Source organism: Dama dama, unplaced genomic scaffold (genome assembly GCF_033118175.1).
Source record: "Dama dama isolate Ldn47 unplaced genomic scaffold, ASM3311817v1 ptg000182l, whole genome shotgun sequence".
NCBI classification, from domain to species: Eukaryota; Metazoa; Chordata; class Mammalia; order Artiodactyla; family Cervidae; genus Dama; species Dama dama.
In genome coordinates this window covers 432,595-456,627 of record NW_026870982.1, presented here as the reverse complement: position 1 = coordinate 456,627, position 24,033 = coordinate 432,595, and positions in this window count along the sequence as shown.

Here is a 24,033-nt window from a genome sequence, read left to right as displayed (position 1 = left end):
CACAGAGAAAGACCTAGTCCTCCGCCTCAATGCGAACGGAGGCCTCACATCCTTTTAAAACTCGAGAGGTCCGCGGAGATCAATGCTTCCAAAGGAGACGATGCCTGACTTCTCTTGAAAATGGATAGGAGTCCCAGGATCCCTGTGGCACGTGGAAAGGGACCCTGGGTCTCCGGCCTCACGTGGAGACGCATCCCAATTGCCATGCCAAGACTCGAGGAGAATCCCGAGGTGTCCCTCGCACCTAGGCAGGAGTCCTGACGTCGTTGAACAAACACGTGTCTGGAAGGGCCCTCCCCGTCGTAACTCGAGAATATACCCCAGGTTCCGGCCGCAACTCCAGAAAAACCATGAGATTTCCCCCTCGCCGCGAGTTGAGGCCCGATTCCCCTGCACTGCGTGCAGAGCAATTCCGTGTTTCACATCAAACGTGAAAGGAGCCTTGATTTCCTTGATGGCACTCCAGAGAAAACCCAAGATCACTGTCTCAATTCTAGAGGGATCCTGAGGTCACTGGAGCAACACGAAAGGGCTCCGTGGACCCCAAATCAACTCGAGATGAGAGCTTAGTCCTTGGCTTCGACTCAAGAGGAATACCAACTTTCCACAAGCACCTCAAGAGGAGGCTTCTCTAAGCTACAGGTATGTGAGAGGGACCCTGATTTTGTGGCCTCAAGTGGAATGGACACCGAGATGCTCTGACTCGAAGTAGGGCCGGATATCCCTGCAGTGAATTGAATGCAGGCTCGTCTTGCATCTCCCAAGACGAAGGGATGTCTGAATCCCCTGTGGAGACCACAGAGAAAGACCTAGTTCTCCGCCTCATCGCGACCGGAGGCCTCACTTCCTTTGGAAACTCGAGAGGTCCGCGGAGATCAATGCTTCCAAAGGAGACGATGCCTGAATCCTCTTGAAAATGGATAGGAGTCCCAGGATCACTGTGGCACGTCTAAAGGGACCCTGGTTCTCCCGCCTCATGTGGAGACGCGTCTCAATTGCCATGCCAAGACTCGAGGAGGATCCCGAGGTGTCCCTCGCATCTAAGCAGGAGTCCTGATGTCGCTGAAGAAACACGTGTCTGGAAGGGCCCTCCCTGTCGTCACTCGAGAATATACCCCAGGTTCCGGCCGCAACGCGAGAAAAACCATGAGACATCCCCCTCGCTCCGAGATGAGGCCCGATTCCCCTGCACTGCGTGCAGAGCAATTCCGTGTTCCACATCAAACGTGAAAGGAGCCTTGATTTCCTTGATGGCACTCCAGAGAAAACCCAAGATCACTGTCTCAAGTCTAGAGGGATCCTGAGGTCACTGAAGCAACACGAAAGGGCTCCGTGGACCCCAAATCAACTCGAGATGAGAGCTTAGTCCCTGGCTTCGACTCAAGAGGAATACCAACTTTCCACAAGCACCTCAAGAGGAGGCTTCTCTCAGCTACAGGTATGTGAGAGGGACCCTGAGTTTGTGGCCTCAAGTGGAATGGACACCGAGATGCTCTGACTTGAAGTAAGCCCGGATATCCCTGCAGTGAATTGAATGCAGGCTCGTGTTGCATCTCCCAATACTAAGGGATCTCTGAATCCCCTGTGGAGACGACAGAGAAAGACCTAGTCCTCCACCTCATCGCGACCGCAGGCCTCACATCCTTTGAAAACTCGAGAGGTCCGCGGAGATCAATGCTTCCAAAGGAGACGATGCCTGAATCCTCTTGAAAATGGATAGGAGTCCTAGCATCACTGTGGCACGTGGAAAGGGACCCTGGGTCTCCCGCCTCACGTGGAGACGCGTCCCAGTTGCCATGCCAAGACTCGAGGAGAATCCCGAGGTGTCCCTCGCACCTAGGCAGGATTCCTGACGTCGCTGAACCAACACGTGTCTGGAAGGTCCCTCCTCGTCGTTACTCGAGAATATACCCCAGGTTCCGGCCGCAACTCGAGAAAAACCATGAGACTTCCCCATCGCCGCAAGATGAGGCCCGATTCCCCTGCCCTGTGTACAGAGCAATTCCGTATTCCACATCAAAAAAGAAAGGAGCCTTGATTTCCTTGATGGCACTCCAGAGAAAACCCAAGATCACTGTCTCAAGTCTAGAGGGATCCTGAGGTCACTGGAGCAACACGAAAGGGCTCCGCGGACCTCAAATCAACTCGAGATGAGTGCTTAGTCCCTGGCTTCAAATCAAGAGGAATACCAAATTTCCACAAGCACCTCAAGAGGAGGCTACTCTCAGCTAATGGTATGTGAGAGGGACCCTGAGTTTGTCGCCTCAAGTGGAATGGACACCGAGATGCTCTGACTCGAAGTAAGGCCAGATATCCCTGCAGTGAATTGAATGCAGGCTCGTCTTGCATCTCCCAAGACGAAGGGATGTCTGAATCCCCTGTGGAGACCACAGAGAAAGACCTAGTTCTCCGCCACATCGCGACCGGAGGCCTCACATCCTTTGAAAACTCGAGAGGTCCGCGGAGATCAATGCTTCCAAAGGAGACGATGCCTGACTCCTCTTGAAAATGGACAGGAGTCCCAGGATCCCTGTGGCACGAGGAAAGGGACCCTGGGTCTCCCGCCTCACGTGGAGACGCGTCCCAATTGCCATGCCAAGACTCGAGGAGAATCCCGAGCTGTCCCTCGCACCTAGGCAGGAGTCCTGACGTCACTGAACAAACACGTGTCTGGAAGGGCACTCCCCGTCGTAACTCGAGAATATACCCCAGGTTCCGGCCGCTACTCGAGAAAAACCATGAGACTTCCCCCTCGCCGCGAGATGAGGCCCGATTCCCCTGCACTGCCTGCAGAGCAATTCCGTGTTCCACATCAAACGTGAAAGGAGGCTTGATTTCCTTGATGGCACTCCAGAGAAAACCCAAGATCACTGTCTCAAGTCTAGAGGGATCCTGAGGTCACTGGAGCAACACGAAAGGGCTCCGTGGACCCCAAATCAACTCGAGATGAGAGCTTAGTCCCTGGCTTCGACTCAAGAGGAATACCAACTTTCCACAAGCACCTCAAGAGGAGGCTTCTCTCAGCTACAGGTATGTGAGAGGGACCCTGAGTTTGTGGCCTCAAGTGGAATGGACACCGAGATGCTCTGACTCGAAGTAAGGCCGGATATCCCTGCAGTGAATTGAATGCAGGCTCGTCTTGCATCTCCCAAGACGAAAGGTTGTCTGAATCCCCTGTGGAGACCACAGAGAAAGATCTAGTCCTCCACCTCAACGCAAGCGGAGGCCTCATATCCTTTGAAAACTCCAGAGGTCCGCGGAGATCAATACTTCCGAAGGAGACGATGCCTGACTCCTCTTGAAAATGGATAGGAGTCCCAGGATCCCTGTGGCACGTGGAAAGGGACCCTGGGTCTCCCGCCTCACGTGGAGACGCGTCCAAATTGCCATGCCAAGACTCGAGGAGAATCCCGAGGTGTCCCTCGCACCTAGGCAGGAGTCCTCACGTCGCTGAACAAACCCGTGTCTGGAAGGGCCCTCCCCGTCGTAACTCGAGAATATACCCCAGGTTCCAGCCGCAACTCGAGAAAAACCATGAGACTTCCCCCTCGCCGCGAGATGAGGCCCGATTCCCCTGCACTGCGTGCAGAGCAATTCCGTGTTCCACATCAAACGTGAAAGGAGCCTTGATTTCCTTGATGGCCCTCAGGAGAAACCCCAGAACACTGTCTCAAGTCTAGAGGGATCCTGAGGTCACTGGAGCAACACGAAAGGGCTCCGTGGACCCCAAATCAACTCAAGATGTGAGTTTAGTCCCTGGCTTCGACTCAAGAGGAATACCAACTTTCCACAAGCACCTCAAGAGGAGGCATCTCTCAGCTACAGGTATGTGAGAGGGACCCTGAGTTTGTGGCCTCAAGTGGAAGGGACACCGAGATGCTCTGACTCGAAATAAGGCCGGATATCCCTGCAGTGAATTGAATGCAGGCTCGTATTGCATCTCCCAAGACGAAGGGATGTCTGAATCCCCTGTGGAGACCACAGAGAAAGGCTTAGTCCTCCGCCTCAATGCGACCGGAGGCCTCACAACTTTTGAAAACTCGAGAGGTCCGCGGAGATCAATACTTCCAAAGGAGACGATGCCTGACTCCTCTTGAAAATGGATAGGAGTCCCAGGATCCCTGTGGCACGTGGAAAGGGACCCTGGGTCTCCCGCCTCACGTGGAGACGCGTCCCAATTGCCATGCCAAGACTCGAGGAGAATCCCGAGGTGTCCCTCGCACCTACGCAGGAGTCCTGACGTCGCTGAACAAACACGTGTATGGAAGGGCCCTCCCCGTCGTAACTCGAGAATATACCCCAGGTTCCGGCCGCAACTCGAGAAAAACCATGAGACTTCCCCCTCGTCGCGAGATGAGGCCCGATTTCCCTGCACTGCGTGCAGAGCAATTTCGTGTTCCACATCAAACGTGAAAGGAGCCTTGATTTCCTTGATGGCACTCCAGAGAAAACCCAAGATCACTCTCTCAAGTCTAGAGGGATCCTGAGGTCACTGGAGCAACACGAAAGGGCTCCGTGGACCCCAAATCAACTCGAGATGAGAGCTTAGTCCCTGGCTTCGACTCAAGAGGAATACCAACTTTCCACAAGCACCTCAAGAGGAGGCTTCTCTCAGCTACAGGTATGTGAGAGGGACCCTGAGTTTGTGGCCTCAAGTGAAATGGACACCGAGATGCTCTGACTCGAAGTAAGGCCGGATATCCCTGCAGTGAATTGAATGCAGGTTCGTCTTGCATCTCCCAGGACGAAGGGTTGTCTGAATCCCCTGTGGAGACCACAGAGAAAGACCTAGTCCTCCGCCTCAACGCAAACGGAGGCCTCACATCCTCTGAAAACTCGAGAGGTCCGTTGAGATCAATGCTTCCAAAGGAGACGATGCCTGACTCCTCTTGAAAATGTATACGAGTCCCAGGATCCCTGTGGCACGTGGAAAGGGACCCTGGGTCTCCGGCCTCACGTGGAGACGCGTCCCAATTGCCATGCCAAGACTCGAGGAGAATCCCGAGGTGTCCCTCGCACCTAGGCAGGAGTCCTGACGGCGCTGAACAAACACTTGTCTGGAAGGGCCCTCCCCGTCTTAACTCGAGAATATAGCCCAGGTTCCGGCCGCAACTCGAGAAAAATCATGAGACTTCCCCCTCGTCGCGAGATGAGGCCCGATTCCCCTGTACTGCGTGCATAGCAATTCCGTGTTCCACATAAAACGTGAAAGGAGCCTTGATTTCCTTGATGACACTCCAGAGAAAACCCAAGATCACTGTCTCAAGTCTAGAGGGATCCTGAGGTCACTGTACCAACACGAAAGGGCTCCGTGGACCCCAAATCAACTCGAGATGAGAGCTTAGTCCCTGGCTTCAACTCAAGAGAAATACCAACTTTCCACAAGCACCTCAAGAGGAGGCTTCTCTGAGCTACAGGTATCTGAGAGGGACCCTGAATTTGTGGCCTCAAGTGGAATGGACACCGAGATGCTCTAACTCGAAGGAAGGCCGGATATCCGAACAGTGAATTTGATGCAGGCTTGTCTTGCATCTCCCAAGACGAAGGGATGTCTGAATCCCCTGTGGAGACCACAGAGAAAGACCTAGATCTCTACATCATCGCGAGCAGAGGCCTCACATCCTTTGAAAACTCGAGAGGTCCGCGGAGATCAGTGCTTCCAAAGGAGACGATGCCTGACTCCTCTTGAAAATGGATAGGAGTCCCAGGATCCCTGTCGCACGTGGAAACGGACCCTGGGTCTCCCGCCACAGGTGGAGACGTGTCCCAATTGCCATGCCAAGACTCGAGGAGAATCCCGAGATGTGCCTCGCACCTAGGCCCGAGTTCTGAAGTCGTTGAACAAACACGTGTCTGGAAGGGCCCTCCCCGTCGTAACTCGAGAATATACCCCAGGTTATGGCCGCAACTCGAGCAAAACCATGAGACTTCCCCCTCGCCGCGAGATGAGGCCCGATTCCCCTGCAATGCGTGCAGAGCAATTCCGTGTTCCACATTAAGCCTGAAAGGAGCCTTGATTTCCTTGATGGCACTCCAGAGAAAACCCAAAGTCACTGTCTCAAGTCTAGAGGGATCCTGAGGCCACTGTAGCAGCAAGAAAGGGCTCCGTGGACCCCAAATCAACTCGAGATGAGAGCTTAGTCCCTGGCTTCGACTTAAGAGGAATACCAACTTTCCACAAACACCTCAAGAGGAGGCTTCTCTCAGCTACAGGTATGTGAGAGGGACCCTGAGTTTGTGGCCGCAAGTGGAATGGATACCGAGATGCTCTGACTCGAAGTAAGGCCGGATATCCCTGCAGTGAATTGAATGCAAGCTCGTCTTGCATCTCCAGAGTCGAAGGGATGTCTGAATCCCCTGTGGAGACCACAGAGAAAGACCTAGTTCCCCGCTTCATCGCGACCGGAGGCCTCGCATCCTTTGAAAACTCGAGAGGTCCATGGAGATCAATGCTTCCAAAGAGATGATGCCTGATTCCTCTTGAAAATGGTTAGGAGTCCCAGGATCCCTGTCCACATGGACGGAGACTCTGGGTCTCCCGCTTCACGTGGAGACGCATCCCAATTGCCATGCCAAGACTCGAGGAGAATCCCGAGGTGTCCCTCGCACCTAGTCAGGATTCCTGACGTCGCTGAACAAACACGTGTCTGGAAGGGCCCTCCCCGTCGTAACTCGAGAATATACCCCAGGTTCCGGCCGCAACTCGAGAAAAACCTTGAGATTTCCCCCTCGTCGCGAGATGAGGACCGATTCCCCTGTACTGCGTGCAGAGCAATTCCTTGTTCCACATAAAACGTGAAAGGAGCCTTGATTTCCTTGATGGCACTCCAGAGAAAACCCAAGATCACTGTCTCAAGTCTAGAGGGATCCTGAGGTCACTGTAGCAACACGAAAGGGCTCCGTGGACCCCAAATCAACTCGAGATGAGAGCTTAGTCCCTGGCTTCGACTCAAGAGGAATACCAACTTTCCACAAGCACCTCAAGAGGACGCTTTTCTCAGCTACAGGTATGTGAGAGGGACCCTGAGTTTGTGGCCTCAAGTGGAAGGGACAAAGAGATGCTCTGACTCGAAGTAAGGCCGGATATCCCTCCAGTGAATTGAATGAAGGCTCGTCTTGCATCTCCCAAGATGAAGGGATGTCTGAATCCCCTGTGGAGACCACAGAGAAAGACCTAGTCCTCCGCCTCATCGCGACCGGAGGCCTCACATCCTTTGAAAACTCGAGAGGTTTGCGGAGATCAATGCTTCCAAAGGAGACGATGCCTGACTCCTCTTGAAAAAATAGGAGTCCCTCGATCCCTGTGGCATGTTGAATGGGACACTGGGTCTCCCGCCTCACGTGGAGACGCGTCCCAATTGCCCTGCCAAGACTCGAGGAGAATCCCGAAGTGTCCCTCGCACCTAGGCAGGAGTCCTGACGTCGCTGAACAAACACGTGTCTGGAAGGGCCCTCCCCGTCGTAACTCGAGAATATACCCCAGGGTCCGGCCACAACTCGAGAAAAACCATGAGACTTCCCCCTCGCCGCGAGATGAGGCCCGATTCCCCTGCACTGCGTGCAGAGGAATTCCGTGTTCCACATCAAACGTGAAAGGAGCCTTGATTTCCTTGATGGCACTCCAGAGAAAACCCAAAATCACTGTCTCTACTCTAGAGGAATCCTGAGGTCACTGTTGCAAAAAGAATGGTCTCCGTGGACTCCAAATCATCTCGAGATGAGAGCTTAGTCCCTGGCTTCGACTCAAGAGGAATAGCAACTTTCCACAAGCACCTCAAGAGGAGGCTTCTCTCAGCTACAGGTATGTGAGAGGGACCCTGAGTTTGTGGCCTCAAGTGGAATGGACACCGAGATGCTCTGACTGGAAGTAAGGCCGGATATCCCTGCATTGAATGGAATGCAGGCTCGTCTTGCATCTCCCAAGACGAAGGGTTGGCTGAATCCCCTGTGGAGACCACAGAGAAAGACCTAGTCCTCCGCCTCCTCGCGACCGGAGGCCTCATAACCTTTGAAAACTCGAGAGGTCCGCTGAGATCAATACTTCCGAAGGAGACGATGCCTGACTCCTCTTGAAAATGGATATGAGTCCAGGAGATCTGTGGCACGTGGAAAGGGACCCTGGGTCTCCCGCCTCACGTGGAGACGCGTCCCAATTGCCATGCCAAGACTCGAGGAGAATCCCGAGGTGTTCCTCGCACCTAGGCAGGGGTCCTGAAGTCGCTGAACAAACACGTGTCTGGAAGGGCCCTCCCCGTCGTAACTCGAGAATATACCCCAGGTTCCGGCCGCAACTCGAGAAAAACCATGAGACTTCCCCCTCTCCGCGAGATGAGGCCCGATTCCCCTGCAATGCGTGCAGAGCAATTCCGTGTTCCACATCAAACGTGAAAGGAGCCTTGATTTCCTTGATGGCACTCCAGAGAAAACCCAAGATCACTGTCTCAAGCCTAGAGGGATCCTGAGGTCGCTGGAAGAAAAGGAAAGGGCTCCGTGGACCACAAATCAACTCGAGATGTGAGCTTAGACCCTGGCTTCGACTCAAGAGGAACACCAACTTTCCACAAGCACCTAAAGAGGAGGCTTCTCTCAGCTACAGGTATGTGAGAGGGACCCTCAGTTTGTGGCCTCAAGTGGAATGGACACCGAGATGCTCTGACTCGATGTAAGGCCGGATTTCCCTGCAGTGAATTGAATGCAGCCTCGTCTTGCATCTCCCAAGACGAAGGGATGTCTGAATCCCCTGTGGAGACCACAGAGAAAGACCTAGTCCTCCGCCTCCTCCCGACCGGAGGCCTCATAACCTTTGAAAACTCGAGAGGTCCGCTGAGATCAATACTTCCGAAGGAGACGATGCATGACTCCTCTTGAAAATGGATAAGAGTCCAGGAGATCTGTGGCACGTGGAAAGGGACACTGGGTTTCCCGCCTCACGTGGAGACGCGTCCCAATTGCCATGCCAAGACTCGAGGAGAATCCCGAGGTGTTCCTCGCACCTAGGCAGGGGTCCTGAAGTCGCTGAACAAACACGTGTCTGGAAGGGCCCTCCCCGTCGTAACTCGAGAATATACCCCAGGTTCCGGCCGCAACTCGAGAAAAACCATGAGACTTCCCCCTCTCCGCGAGATGAGGCCCGATTCCCCTGCAATGCGTGCAGAGCAATTCCGTGTTCCACATCAAACGTGAAAGGAGCCTTGATTTCCTTGATGGCACTCCAGAGAAAACCCAAGATCACTGTCTCAAGCCTAGAGGGATCCTGAGGTCACTGGAAGAAAACGAAAGGGCTCCGTGGACCACAAATCAACTCGAGATGAGAGCTTAGTCCCTGGCTTCGACTCAAGAGGAATACCAACTTTCCACAAGCACCTAAAGAGGAGGCTTCTCTCAGCTACAGGTATGTGAGAGGGACCCTCAGTTTGTGGCCTCAAGTGGAATGAACACCAAGATGCTCTGACTCGAAGTAAGGCCGGATATCCCTGCAGTGAATTGAATGCAGCCTCGTCTTGCATCTCCCAAGACGAAGGGATGTCTGAATCCGCTGTGGAGACGACAGAGAAAGACCTAGTCCTCTGCCCTTCGCGACCGGAGGCCTCACATCCTTTGAAAACTCGAGAGATCTACGGAGGTCAATGCTTCCAAAGAGACGTTGCCTAACTCCTCTTGAAAATGGATAGGAGTCCCAGGATCACTGTGGCACGTGGAAAGGGACCCTGGGTCTCCCGCCTCACGTGGAGACGCATCCCAATTCCCATGTCAAGACTCGAGGAGAATCCCGAGGGGTCCCTCGCACCTAGGCAGGAGTCCTGACGTCGCTGAACAAACACGTGTCTCGAAGGGCCCTCCCCGTCGTAACTCGAGAATATACCCCAGGTTTCGGCCGCAACTCGAGAAAAACCAAGAGACTTCCCCCTCGCCGCGAGATGAGGCCCGATTCCCCTGCACTGCGTGCAAAGCAATTCCGTGTTCCACATCAAACGTGAAAGGAGCCTTGATTTCTTTGATGGCTCTCCAGAGAAAACCCAAGATCACTGTCTCAAGTCTAGAGGCATCCTGAGGTAACTGGACCAACAAGAAAGGGCTTCGTGGACCCCAAATCAACTTGAGATGAGAGCTTAGTCCCTGGCTTTGACTCAAGTGGAATACCAACTTACCACAAGCACCTCAAGAGGAGGCTTCTCTCAGCTACAGGTATGTGAGAGGGACCCTGAGTTTGTGGCCTCAAGTGGAATGGACACCGAGATGCTCTGACTCGAAGTAAGGCCGGATATCCCTGGAGTGAATTGAATGCAGGCTCCTCTTGCATCTCCCAAGACGAAGGGATGTCTGAATCCCTTGTGGAGACCACAGAGAAAGACCTAGTTCTCCACCTCCTCGCGACCGGAGGCCTCACATCCTTTGAATACTCGAGAGTTCCGTGGAGATCAATGCTTCCAAAGGTGAGGATGCCTGACTCCTCTTGAAAATGGATAGGAGTCCCAGGATCCCTGTGGCACGTGGAAAGGGCCCTGGGTCTCCCGCCTCACGTGGAGACATGTCCCAATTGCCATGCCAGGACTCGAGGAGAATCCCGAGGTGTCCCTCGCACCTAGGCAGGAGTCCTGACGTCGCTGAACAAACACGTGTCTGGAAGGGCCCTCCCCGTCGTAACTCGAGAATATACCCCAGGTTCCGGCCGCAACTCGAGAAAAACCATGAGACTTCCCCCTCGCCGCGAGATGAGGCCCGATTCCCCTGCACTGCGTGCAGAGCAATTCCGTGTTCCACATCAAACGAGAAAGGAGCCTTGATTTCCTTGATGGTACTCCAGAGAAAACCCAAGATCACTGTCTCAAGTCTAGAGGGATCCTGACGTCACTGGAGCAAGACGAAAGGGCTCCGTCGACCCGAAATCAACTCGAGATGAGAGCTTAGTCCCTAGCTTCGACTCAAGAGGAATACCAATTTTCCACAAGCACCTCAACAGGAGGCTTCTCTCAGCTAAAAGTATGTGAGCGGTACACTGAGTTCGTGGCCTCAAATGGAATTTACACCGAGGTGCTCTGACTCGAAGTAAGGCCTGATATTCCTGCAGGAATTGAATGCAGGCTGTCTTCATCTCCCAAGACGAAGGGATGTCTGAATCCCCTGTGGAGACTACAGAGAAAGACCTAATTCTCGGCCTCATCGCGACCGGAGGCCTCACATCCTTTGAAAACTCGAGAGGTCCACGGAGATCAATGATTCCAAAGGAGACGATGCCTGACTCCTCTTGAAAATGGATAGGAGTCGCAGGATCCCTGTGGCACGTGGACAGGGACACTGGGTCTCGTGCCTCACCTGGAGCCGTGTCCCAAATGCCATGCCAAGACTCGAGGAGAATCCTGAGCTGTCCCTCGCACCTAGGCAGGAGTCCTGACATTGCTGAACAAAAACGTGTCTGGAAGGGCCCTCCCCGTCGTAACTCGAGAATATACCCCAGGTTCCGGCCGCAAATTGAGAAAAACCATGAGACATCCCCCTTGCCATGAGATGAGGCCCGATTCCCCTGCACTGCGTGCAGAGCAATTCCGTGTTCCACATCAAACGTGAAAGGAGCCTTGATTTCCTTGATGGCACTCCAGAGAAAACCCAAGATCACTGTCTCAAGTCTAGAGGGATCCTGAGGTCACTGTACCAACATGAAAGGGCTCCGTGGACCCCAAATTAACTCGAGATGAGAGCTTAGTCCCTGGCTTCGACTCAAGAGGAATACCAACTTTCCACAAGCACCTCAAGAGGAGGCTTCTCTCAGCTACAGGTATGTGAGAGGACCCTGAGTTCGTGGCCTCAAGTGGAATGGACACCGAGATGCTCTGACTCGATGTAAGGCCTGATATCCCTGCAGTGAATTGAATGCAGGTTCGTCTTGCATCTCCCAAGACGAAGGGATGTCTGAATCCCCTGTGGAGACCACAGAGAAAGACCTAGTTCTCCGCCTCATCGCGACCGGAGGCCTCACATCCTTTGAAAACTTGAGAGGTCCGCGGAGATCAATGCTTCCAAAGGAGACGATGCCTGATTCCTCTTGAAAATGGATAGGAGTCCCAGGATTCCTGTGGCAAGTGGAAAGGGACCCTGGGTCTCCCGCCTCACGTGGAGACGCGTCCCAATTGCCATGCCAAGACTCGAGGAGAATCCCGAGGTGTCCCTCGCACCTAGGCAGGAGTCCTGACGTCGCTCACAAACACGTGTCTGGAAGGGCCCTCCCCGTCATAACTCGAGAATATGCCCCAGGTTCCGGCCGCAACTCCAGAAAAACCATGAGACTTCCCCCTCGCCGCGAGATGAGGCCCGATTCCCCTGCACTGCGTGCAGAGCAATTCCGTGTTCCACATCAAACGTGAAAGGAGCCTTGATTTCCTTGATGGCACTCCAGAAGAAACCCAAGATCACTGTCTCAAGTCTAGAGGGATCCTGAGGTCACTGGAGCAACATGAAAGGGCTCCGTGGACCCCAAATCAACTCGAGATGAGAGCTTAGTCCCTGGCTTCGACTCAAGAGGAATACCAACTTTCCACAAGCACCTCAAGAGGAGGCTTCTCTCAGCAACAGGTATGTGAGAGGGACCCTGAGTTTGTGGCCTCAAGTCGAATGGACACCGAGATGCTCTGACTCGAAGTAAGGCCGGATATGCCTGCATTGAATTGATTGCCGCCTCGTCTTGCATCTCTCAAGATGAAGGGATGTCTGAATACCCTGTGGAGACCACAGAGAAAGACCTAGTTCTCCGCCTCAACGCGACCGGAGGCCTCACATCCTTTGAAAACTCGAGAGGTCCGCGCAGATCAATGCTTCCAAAAGAGACGATACCTGACTCCTCTTGAAAATGGATAGTAGTCCCAGGATCTCTGTGGCACGTGGAAAGGGACCCTGGGTCTCCCGCATCACGTGGAGACGCGTCCCAATTGCCATGCCAAGACTCGAGGAGAATCCCAAGGTGTCCCTCCCACCTAGGCAGGAGTCCTGACGTCTCTGAAGAAACACGTGTCTGGAAGGGCCCTCCCCGTCATAACTCGAGAATATACCCCAGGTTCCGGCCGCAACTCGAGAAAAACCATGAGACTTACCCCTCGCCGCGAGCTGAGGCCCCATTCCCCTGCACTGCTTGTAGAGCAATTCCGCGTTCCACATCAAACGTGAAAGGAGCCTTGATTTCCTTGATGGCACTCCAGAAAAAACCCAAGATCACTGTCTCAAGTCTAGAGGGATCCTGAGGTCACTGGAGCAACACGAAAGGGCTCCGTGGACCCCAAATCAACTCGAGATGAGAGCTTAGTCCCTGGCTTCGACTCAAGAGGAATACCAACTTTCCACAAGCACCTCAGGAGGAGGCTTCTCTCAGCTACAGGTATGTGAGAGGGACCCTGAGTTTGTGGCCTCAAGTGGAAAGGACACCGAGATGCTCTGACTCGATGTAAGGCCGGATATCCCTGCAGTGAATAGAATGCAGGCTCGTCTTGAATCTCCCAAGACGAAGGGATGTCTGAATACCCTGTGGACACCACAGAGAAAGACCTAGATCTCCGCATCATCGCGACCGGAAGCCTCACATCCTTTGAAAACTCGAGAGGTCCACGGAGATCAGTGCTTCCAAAGGAGACGATGCCTGAGTCCTCTTTAAAATGGATAGGAGTCCCAGGATCCCGGTGGCTCGTGGAAAGGGACCCTGGGTCTCCCGCCTCACGTGGAGACGCTTCCCAATTGCCATGCCAAGACTCGAGGAGAATCCCGAGGTGTCCCTCGCACCTAGGCAGGAGTCTGACGTCGCTGAAGAAACACGTGTCTGGAAGGGCCCTCCCCGTCGTAACTCGAGAATATACCACAGGTTCCGGCCGCAACTCGAGAAAAACCATGAGACTTCCCCCTCGCCGCGAGATGAGGCCAGATTCCCCTGCACTGCGTGCACAGCAATTCCGTGTTCCACATCAAACGTGAAAGAAGCCTTGATTTCCTTGATGGCACTCCAGAGAAAACCCAAGATCACTGTCTCAAGTCTAGAGGGATCCTGAGGTCACTGGAGCAACACGAAAGGGCTCCTTGGACCCCAAATCAACTCGAGATGAGAGCTTAGTCCCTGGCTTCGAATCAAGGGGAATACCAACTTTCCACAAGCACCTCAAGAGGAGGCTTCTATCAGCTACAGTCATGTCAGAGGGACCCTGAGTTTGTGGCCCCAAGTGGAATGGACACCGAGATGCTCTGACTCGAAGTAAGGCCGGATATCCCTTCAGTGAATTGATTGCAGCCTCGTCTTGGATCTCCCAAGACGAAGGGATGTCTGAATCCCCTGTGGAGACCACAGGGAAAGACCTAGTCCTCCGCATCAACGCGAACGGAGGCCTCACATCCTTTGAAAACTCGAGAGGTCCACGGAGATCAATGCTTCCAAAGGAGACGATGCCTGACTCCTCTTGCAAATGGATAGGAGTCCCAGGATCCCTGTGGCACGTGGAAAGGGACCCTGGGTCTCGCGCCTCACGTGGAGACGCGTCCCAATTGCCAAGCCAAGACTCGAGGAGAATCCTGAGGTTTCCCTCGCACCTAGGCAGGAGTCGTGACGTCGCTGAATAAACACGTGTATGGAAGGGCCCTCCCCGTCGTAACTCGAGAATATACCCCAGGTTCCAGCCGCAAGTCGAGAGAAACCATGAGACTTCCCCCTCGCCGAGAGATTAGGCCCGATTCCCCTGCACTGCGTGCAGAGCAATTCCGTGTTCCACATCAAACGTGAAAGGAGGCTTGATTTCCTTGATGGCACTCCAGAGAAAACCCAAGATCACTGTCTCAAGTCTAGAGGGATCCTGAGGTCACTGGAGCAACACAAAAGGGCTCCGTGGACCCCAAATCAACCCGTGATGAGAGCTTAGTCCCTGGCTTCGACTCAAGAGGAATACCAACTTTCCACAAGCACCTCAAGAGGAGGCTTCTATCAGCTACAGGTATGTGAGAGGGACCCTGAGTTTGTGGCCTCAAGTGGAATGGACTCCGAGATGCTCTGACTCGAAGTAAGCCCGGATATCCCTGCAGTGAATTGAATGCAGGCTCGTCTTGCATCTCCCAAGACGATGGGATGTCTGAATCCCCTGTGGAGACCACAGAGAAAGACCTAGTTCTCGGCCTCATCGCGACTGGAGGCCTCACATCCTTTGAAAACTCGAGAGGTCCGCGGAGATCAATGCTTCCAAAGGAGACGATGCCTGACTCCTCCAAAAAATGGATAGGAGTCCCAGGATCCCGGTGGCACGTGGAAAGGGACCCTGGGTCTCCCGCCTCACGTGGAGACGCGTCCCAATTGCCATGCCAAGACTCGAGGAGAATCCCGAGGTGTCCCTCGCACCTAGGCAGGAGTCCTGACGTCGCTGAAAAAAAACGTGTCTGGAAGGGCCCTCCCCATCGTAACTCGAGAATATACCCCTGGTTCCGCCGAAAATCGAGAAAAACTATGAGACTTCCCCCTCGCCGCGAGATGAGGCCCGATTCCCCTGCACTGCGTGCAGAGCAATTCCGTGTTCCGCATCAAACATGAAAGGAGCCTTGATTTCCTTGATGGCACTCCAAAGAAAACCCAAGATCACTGTCTCAAGTCTAGAGGGATCCTGAGGTCACTGGAGGAACACGAAAGGGCTCCGTGGACCCCAAATCAACTCGAGATGAGAGCTTAGTCTCTGGCTTCGACTCAAGAGGAATACCAACTTTCCACAAGCATTTCAAGAGGAGGCGTCTCTCAGCTAAGGTATGTGAGAGGGACGCTGAGTTTGTGGCCTCAAGTGGAATGGACACCAAGATGTTCTAACCTGAAGTTAGGCCGGATATCCCTGCAGTGAATTGAATGCAGGCTCGTCTTGCATCTCCCAAGACGAAGGGATGTCTGAATCCCCTGTTGAGACCACAGAGAAAGAACTAGTTCTCCGCCTAATCGATACCGGAGGCCTCACATCCTTTGAAAACTCGAGAGGTCCGCGGCGATCAATGCTTCCAAAGTAGACGAAGCCTGACTCATCTTTAAAATGGATAGGAGTCCCAGGATCCCTGTGGCACGTGGAAAGGGACCCTGGGTCTCCCGCCTCACGAGGAGACGCGTCCCAATTGCCATGCCAAGACTCGAGGAGAACCCCGTGGTGTCCCTCGCATTTAGGCAGGAGTCCTCACTTCGCAGAACCAACACGTGTCTGGAAGGGCCCTCCCCGTTGTAACTCCAGAATATACCCCAGGTTCCAGCCGCAACTCGAGAAAAACCATGAGACTTCACCCTGGACGTGATATGAAGCCCGATTCCCCTGCACTGCATGCAGAGCAATTCCGTGTTCCACATCAAACTTCAAAGGAGCCTTGATTTCCTTGATGGCACTCCAGAGAAAACCCAAGATCACTGTCTCAAGAGTAGAGGGATCCTGAGGTCACTGGAGCAACACGAAAGGGCTCCGTGGACCCCAAATCAACTCGAGATGAGAGCTTAGTCCCTGGCTTCGACTCAAGAGGAATAGCAAGTTTCCACAAGCACCTCAAGAGGAGCCTTCTCTCAGCTACAGGTATGTGAGAGGGACCCTGAGTTTGTGGCCTCAAGTGGAATGGACACCGAGATCTCTGACTCGAAGTTAGGACAGATATCACTGCAGTGAAGTGAATGCAGGCTCGTCTTGCATCTCCTAAGAAGAAGGGATGTCTGAATCCCCTGTGGAGACCACAGTTAAAGACCTAGTTCTCCGCCTCATCGCGACCGGAGGCCTCACATCCTTTGAAAACTCGAGAGGGCGGCGGATATCAATGCTTCCAAAGGAGACGATGCCTGACTCCTCTTGAAAATGGATAGGAATCCCAGGATCCCTGTGGCACGTGGAAAGGGACCCTGGGTCTCCCGCCTCATGTGGAAACGCGTCCCAATTGCCATGCCAAGACTCGAGGAGAATCCCGAGGTTTCCCTCGCACCTAAGCGGGAGTCCTGACGTCGCTGAACAAACACGTGTCTGGAAGGGCCCTCCCTGTCGTAACTCGAGAATATACCCCAGGTTACGGCCGCAACTCGAAAAAACCCATGAGACTTCCCCCTCGCCGCGAGATGAGGCCCGATTTCCCTGCACTGCGTGCAGAGCAATTCCGTGTTCCACATCAAACGTGAAAGGAGCCTTGATTTCCTTGATGGCACTCCAGAGAAAACCCAAGATCACGGTCTCTAGTCTTGAGGGATCCTGAGGTCACTGGAGCAACACGAAAGGGCTCCGTGGACCCCAAATCAACTCGAGATGAGAACTTATTCCCTGGCTTCGAGTCAAGAGGAACACGAACTTTCCACAAGCACCTCAAGAGGAGGCTATCTCAGCTACAGGTATGTGAGAGGGACCCTGAGTTTGTGGCCTCAAGTGGAATGGACACCGAGATGCTCTGACTCGAAGTTAGGCCAGATATCCCTGCAGTGAATTGAATGCAGGCTCGTCTTTCATCTCCCAAGACGAAGGGATGTCTGAATCCCTGTTGAGACCACAGAGAAAGACCTAGCTCTCCGCCTCAACGCGAACGGAGGCCTCACATCCTTTGAAAACTCGAGAGGTCCGCGGAGATCAATGCTTCCAAAGGAGACGATGCCTGACTCCTCTTGAAAATGGATACGATTCCCAGGAACACTGTGGCACGTGGAAAGGGACCCTGGGTCTCCCGCCTCACGTGGAGCCGCGTCCCAATTGCCATGCCAAATTCGAGGAGAATATCGAGGTGTCCCTTGCACCTAGGCAGGAGTCCTGACGTCGCTGAACAAACACGTGTCTGGAAGGGCCCTTCACATCGTAACTCGAAAATATTCCCCAGGTTCCGGCCGCAACTCGAAAAAACCCATGAGACTTCCACCTCGCCGTGAGATGAGGCCCGATTCCCCTGCACTGCGTGCAGAGCAATTCCGTGTTCCACATCAAACGTGAAAGGAGCCTTGATTTCCTTGATGGCACTGCAGAGAAAACCCAAGATCACTGTCTCAAGTCTAGAGGGATCCTGAGGTCACTGGAGCAACACGAAAGGGCTCCGTGGACCCCAAATCAACTCGAGATGAAAGCTTAGTCCCTGGCTTCGACTCAAGAGGAATACCAACTTTCCACAAGCACCTCAAGAGGAGGCTTCTCTCAGCTAAAGGTATGTGAGAGGGACCCTGAGTTTGTGGCCTTAAGTGGAATGGACACCGAGATGCTCTGACTCGAAGTAAGGCCGGATATCCCTGCAGTGAATTGAATGCAGGCTCGTCTTGCATCTCCCAAGACGAAGGGATGTCTGAATCCCCTGTTGAGGCCACAGAGAAAGACCTAGTCCTCTACCTCATCGCGACCGGAGGCCTCACATCCTTTGAAAACTCGAGAGGTCCGCGGAGGTCAATGCTTCCAAAGGAGACGATGCCTGACTCCTCTTGAAAATGGATAGAAGTCCCAGGATCCCTGTGGCACGTGGAAAGGGACCCTGGGTCTCCCGCCTCACGTGGAGACGCGTCCCAAATGCCATGCCAAGACTCGAGGAGAATCCCGAGGTGTCCCTCGCACCTAGGCAGGAGTCCTGACGTCGCTGAACAAACACGTGTCTGGAAGGGCCCTCCCCGTCGGAACTCGAGAATATACCCCATGTTCCGGCCGCAACTCGAGAAAAACCATGAGACTTCCCCCTCGCCGCGAGATGAGGCCTGATTCCCCTGCACTGCGTGCAGAGCAATTCCGTGTTCCACATCAAACGTGAAAGGAGCCTTGATTTCCTTGATGGCTCTCCAGAGAAAACCCAAGATCACTGTCTCAAGTCTAGAGGGATCCTGAGGTCACTGGAGCAACACGAAAGGGCTCCGTGGACCCCAAATCAACTCGAGATGAGAGCTTAGTCCCTGGCTTCGACTCATGAGGAATACCAACTTTCCACAAGCACCTCAAGAGGAGGCTTCTCTCAGCTACAGGTAGGTGAGAGGGACCCTGAGTTTGTGGCCTCAAATCGAATGGACACTGAGATGCTCTGACTCGACGTAAGGTCGGATATCCCTGCAGTGAATTGATTGCAGCCTCGTCTTGCATCTCCCAAGACGAAGGGATGTCTGAATCCCCTGTGGAGACCACAGAGAAAGACCTAGTCCTCCGCATCAACGCGAACGGAGGCCTCACATCCTTTGAAAACGCGAGAGGTCCGCAGAGATCAATGCTTCCAAAGGAGACGATGCCTGACTCTTCTTGAAAATGGATAGGAGTCCCAGGATCACTGTGGCACGTGGAAAGGGACCCTGGGTCTCCCACCTCACGTGGAGACGCGTCCCAATTGCCATGCCTAGATTCGAGGAGAATCCCGAGGTGTCCCTAGCACCTAGGCAGGAGTCCTGACGTCGCAGAACAAACATGTGTCTGGAAGGGCCCTCCCCGTCGTAATTCGAGAATATACCCCAGGTTCCGGCCTCAACTTGAGAAAAACCATGAGACATCCCCCTTGCCACGAGATGAGGCCCGATTCCCCTGCACTGCATGCAGAGCAATTCCGTGTTCCACATCAAACTTGAAAGGAGCCTTGATTTCCTTGATGGCATTCCAGAGAAAACCCAAGATCACTGTCTCAAGTCTAGAGGGATCCTGAGGTCACTCTAGCAACACGACAAGCCTCCGTGGACCCCAAATCAACTCGAGATGAGAGCTTAGTCCCTGGCTTCGACTCAAGAGGAATACCAACTTTCCACAAGCACCTCAAGAGGAGGCTTTTCTCAGCTACAGGTATGTGAGAGGGACCCTGAGTTTGTGGCCTCAAGTGGAATGGACACCGAGATGCTCTGACTTGAAGTAAGGCCGGATATCCCTGCAGTGAATTGAATGCAGGCTCGTCTTGCATCTCCCAAGACGAAGGGATGTCTGAATCCCCTGTGGAGACCACAGAGAAAGACCTAGTCCTCCGCCTCAATGCGAACGGAGGCCTCACATCCTTTGAAAACTCTAGAGGTCCGCGCAGATCAATGCTTCCAAAGGAGACGATGCCTGACTACTCTTGCAAATGGATAGAAGTCCCAGGATCCCTGTGGCACTTGGAAAGGGACACTGGGTCTCGCGCCTCACGTGCAGCCGCGTCCCAATTGCCATGCCAAGACTCGAGGAGAATCCCGAGGTGTCCCTCGCACCAAGGCAGGAGTCCTGACGTCGCTGAACAAACACGTGTCTGGAAGGGCCCTCCCCGTCGTAACTCGAGAAGATACCCCAGGTTCTGGCCGCAACTCGAGAAAAACCATGAGACTTCCAGCTTGCCACGAGATGAGGCCCAATTCCCCTGCACTGCGTGCAGAGCAATTCCGTGTTCCACATCAAACGTGAAAGGAGCCTTGATTTCCTTGATGGCACTCCAGAGAAAACCCAAGATCACTGTCTGAAGTCTAGAGGGATTCTGAGGTCACTGGAGCAACACGAAAGGGCTCCGTGGACCCCAAATCAACTCGAGATGAGAGGTTAGTCCCTGGCTTCGACTCAAGAGGAATACCAACTTTCCACAAGCACCTCAAGAGGAAGCTTCTCTCAGCTACAGGTATGTGAGAGGGACCCTGAGTTTGTGGCCTCAAGTGGAATGGACACTGAGATGCTCTGACTCGAAGTAAGACCAGATATCCCTGCAGGGAATTGAATGCAGGCTCGTCTTGCATCTCCCAAGACAAAGGGATGTCTGATTCCCCTGTGGAGACCACAGAGAAAGACCTAGTCGTCCGATTCAACGCGACCGGAGGCCTCACATCCTTTGAAAACTCGAGAGGTCCGCGGAGATCAATGCTTCCAAAGGAGACGATGCCTGACTCCTCTTGAAAATGGATAGGAGTCCCAGGATCCCTGTGGCACGTGGAAAGGGACCCTGGGTCTCCCGCCTCACGTGGAGACGCGTCCCAATTGCCATGCCAAGACTCGAGGAGAATCCCGAGGTGTCCCTCGCACCTAGGCAGGAGTCCTGACGTCGCTGAACAAACACGTGTCTGGAAGGGCCCTCCCGGTCGTAACTCGAGAATATACCCCAGGTTCCGGCCGCAACTCGAGAAAAACCATGAGACTTCCCCCTCGCCGCGAGATGAGGCCCGATTCCCCTGCACTGCGTGCAGAGCAATTCCGTGTTCCACATCAAACGTGAAAGGAGCCTTGATTTCCTTGATGGCACTCCAGAGAAAACCCAAGATCACTGTCTCAAGTCTAGAGGGATCCTGAGGTCACTGGAGCAACACGAAAGGGCTCCGTGGACCCCAAATCAACTCGAGATGAGAGCTTTTCCCTGGCTACGACTCAAGAGGAATACCAACTTTCCACAAACACCTCAAGAGGAGGCTTCTCTCAGCTCCAGGTATGTGAGAGGGACCCTGAGTTTCTGGCCTCAAGTGGAATGGACACCGAGATGCTCTGACTCGAAGTAAGGCCGGATATCCCTGCAGTGAATTGAATACAGGCTCGTCTTGCATCTCCCAAGACGCAGGGATGTCTGAATCCCCTGTGGAGACCACAGAGAAAGACCTATTCCTCCGCCTCATCGCGACCGGAGGTCTCACATCTTTTGAAAACTCGAGAGGTCTGCGGAGATCAATGCCTCCAAAGGAGACGATGCCTGACTCCTCTTGAAAATGGATAGGAGTCCCAGGATCCCCGTGGCACGTGGAAAGGGACACTGGGTCTCCCGCCTCACGTGGAGACGCGTCCCAATTGCCTTGCCAAGACTTTAGGAGAATCCGAAGTTGTCCCTCGCACCTATCACGTGTCTGGAAGGGCCCTCCCCGTCGTCACTCGAGAATATACCCCAGCTTCCGGCCCCAACTCGAGAAAAACCATGAGAATTCCCCCTCACCGCGATTGAGGCCCGATTCCCCTGCCCTGCTTGCGGAGCAATTCCGTGTTCGACATCAAAAGTGAAAGGAGCCGTGATTTCCTTGATGACACTCCAGAGAAAACCCAAGAACACTGTCTCAAGTCTAGAGGGATCCTGAGGTCACTGGAGCAACACGAAAGGGCTCGGTGGACCCCAAATCAACTCGAGATAAGAGCTTAGTCCCTGGCTTCGCCTCAAGAGGACTACCAACTTTAAACAAGCACCTCAAGAGGAGGCTTCTCTCAGCTACAGGTATGTGAGAGGGACCCTGAGTTTGTGGCCTCAAGTGGAATGGACACCAAGCTGCTCTGACTCGACGTAAGGCCGGATATCCTTGCAGTGAATTGAATGCAGGCTCGTCTTGCATCTCCCAAGACGAAGGGATGTCTGAATCCCCTGTGGAGACCACAGAGAAAGACCTAATTCTCCGCCTCATCGGGACCGGAGGCCTCACATCCTTTGAAAACTCGAGAGGTCCGCGGAGATCAATGCTTTCAAAGGAGGCGATGCCTGACTCCTCTTGAACGTGGATAGGAGTCCCAGGATCCCTGTGGCACGTGGAAAGGGACCCTGGGTCTCCCGCCTCACGTGGAGACACGTCCCAATTGCCATGCCAAGACTCGAGGAGAATCCCGAGGTGTCCCTCGCACCTAGGCAGGAGTCCTGACGTCGCTGAACAAACACGTGTCTGGAGGGGCCCTCCCCGTCGTAACTGGAGTATATAACCCAGGTCCCGCCGCAACTCGAGAAAAACCATGAGACTTCCCCCTCGCCGCGAGATGAGGGCCGATTCCCCTGCACTGCGTGCAGAGCAATTCCGTGTTCCACATCAAACGTGAAAGGAGCCTTGATTTCCTTGATGGCACTCCAGAGAAAACCCAAGATCACTGTCTCAAGTCTAGAGGAATCCTGAGGTCAGTGGAGCAACACGAAAGGGCTCCCTGGACCCCAAATCAACTCGAGATGAGAGCTTAGTCCCTGGCTTCGAGTCAAGAGGAATACCAACTTTCCACAAGCACCTCAGGAGGAGGCTTCTCTCAGCTACAGGTATGTGAGAGGGACCCTGAGTTGCTGGCCTCAAGTGGAACGGACACTGAGATGGTCTGACACGAAGTAAGGCCGGATATCCCTGCAGTGAATTGAATGCAGGCTTGTCTTGCATCTCCCAAGACGAAGGGATGTCTGAATCCCCTGTGGAGAACACAGAGAAAGACGTAATTTTCCGCTTCAACGCGACCGTAGGCCTCACATCCTTTGAAAATTCGAGAGGTCCACTGAGATCAATGCTTCCAAAGGAGACGATGCCTGACTCCTCTTGAAAATGGATAGGAGTCCCAGGATCCCTGTGGCACGTGCAAAGGGACCCTGGGTCTCCAGCCTCACGTGGAGCCGCGTCCCCATTGCCATGCCAAGACTCGAGGAGAATCCCGAGGTGTCCCTCGCACCTAGGCAGGAGTCCTGACGTCGCTGAACAAACACGAGTCTGGAAGGGTCATCCCCGTCGTAACTCGAGAATATACCCCAGGTTCCGGCCGCAACTCGAGAAAAACCATGAGACTTCCCCCTCGCCGCGAGATGAGGCCCGATTCCCCTGCACTGCGTGCAGAGCAATTCCGTGTTCCACATCAAACGTGAAAGGAGCCTTGATTTCCTTGATGGCACTCCAGAGAAAACCCAAGATCACTGTCTCAAATCTAGAGGGATCCTGAGGTCACTGGAGCAACACGAAAGGGCTCCGTGGACCCCAAATAAACTCGAGATGAGAGCTTAGTCCCTGGCTTCTAATCAAGAGGAATACCAACTTTTCACAAGCACCTTAAGAGGAGGCTTCTCTCAACTACAGGTATGTGAGAGGATTCTGAGTTTGTGGCCTCAAGTGGAATGGACACCGAGATGCTCTGACTCGAAGTAAGGCCGGATATCCCTGCAGTGAATTGAATGCAGGCTCGTCTTGCATCTCCCAAGACGACGGGATGTCTGAATCCCCTGTGGAGACCACAGAGAAAGACCTAGTCCTCGGCCTCATCGCGACCGGAGGCCTCACATCCTTTGAAAACTCGAGAGGTCTGCGGAGATCAATGCTTCCAAAGGAGACGATGCCTGACTCCTCTTGAAAATGGATAGGAGTCCCAGGATCCCTGTGGCACGTGGAAAGGGACATTGGGTCTCCCGCCTCACGTGGAGACACGTCCCAATTGCCAT